Below are 1,238 nucleotides of genomic sequence, written 5' to 3'. Positions count from 1 at the left end.
TAGGCCTCGGCTTCTCTTGCCGCCTGCAGGGGCTTTCTTCTCTCACCTTCTACTTCCTCTTCTAGTTTCGATTTTAGTTTTGAGATTTCCCGCTTCAGCGATCTAACCTCTTCCGTCTTTGCTTCCTCTTTAGTTAGGGTCGCCCTGTCTTTCAGGATCTCGAATATCCCTATAGACGATGCTGCCGCAATCTTCAGGCTTTTCTGGAATGTGCTCTTTAAATTGCTAGAGGATCTCGCGATTCTGAGAACCTCGGTCAAATTACCACTGACTTTTTCCGCCAGTTCCTCGATTGAGTTATCCTCCAGCTGTTCCTTTATCTTATCCAGGTTGACCTTCGCTTTCTTGAAGAGCTCGAAGCTGCTATACTCCCTAATAAGTTTCTCCCTATCCAATAGTAGTGCCTCTTCCTTTGCTTCGTTATACTTGAGTATAGCTTCCCTTCTGCCAACGTACTCTCCAGTGGTTCTACTTCTTCTGTAGTCGGAGTCGGCGTCAGAGACTAGTCTTTCTCTTTTCCTATTACCGGCCGTCCTTTGGGGTCCCATGCTACCTATATTTACCTTTTCAGGAGGGGAGACATCCGAGTCCTCTTCGATGACCGCCCTTCTCCTATTTCTTCCGTGGTCAGCAACGTCGCTGTCCGACGAGCTGATTTCATACGTCTCCGTGTCCATGGCCGAAGAGTCCATGCTATGGCGCTCCGCCATCCTCCCTTTGTAAGACCTTGGACCGGGTCTTTTACAGTAAGAGGAAGAGGCCTGGCTGTTGCCCTCCTTGGCTTCCTCTGTTTTCGACTCTTGAGATTGATTCTCTATGTATACCACTGGAAATATGTGTCCCGGTTGAGCCTGTTCCTGTGTCTGCGTCACCTTCCTTTCCAATCTACCTGTCCTATCCTCCTTCTCTACGCTCATTTGATTGTCTTTGTCTGGACCTATTATCATTGTATCTAAGTTATTTTGTTCAGTCTCCATTTGGTTTAGTCCCACTCCCCGTGCCGGCTGCGCCTTCCAGGGTGTATCCTTCTCGCCAATCACTTGGCGGGGCCCCGAGTTCCCCCGAGGGGAAGGCATATGTCTCGGTCCCGCGGAATGTGCATCGCGGGAGCTGGGCTCCAGCCCCCTACTGGCCTTCGGCTTGGGTGCTATGCCTTAGGTTTTCAGGGGCCCCTGGCTCCGACCCCAGGGCACCGACACGGGTGACGCCACTCGGGGAGGCCCCATGGACGATTTGGG

This window comes from Trachymyrmex cornetzi, unplaced genomic scaffold (assembly GCF_001594075.2).
Source record: "Trachymyrmex cornetzi isolate Tcor2-1 unplaced genomic scaffold, Tcor1.1 scaffold1669, whole genome shotgun sequence".
NCBI classification, from domain to species: domain Eukaryota; kingdom Metazoa; phylum Arthropoda; class Insecta; order Hymenoptera; family Formicidae; genus Trachymyrmex; species Trachymyrmex cornetzi.
The sequence above is the reverse complement of the archived record's forward strand: the minus strand, read 5'-3'. Positions refer to the sequence as shown.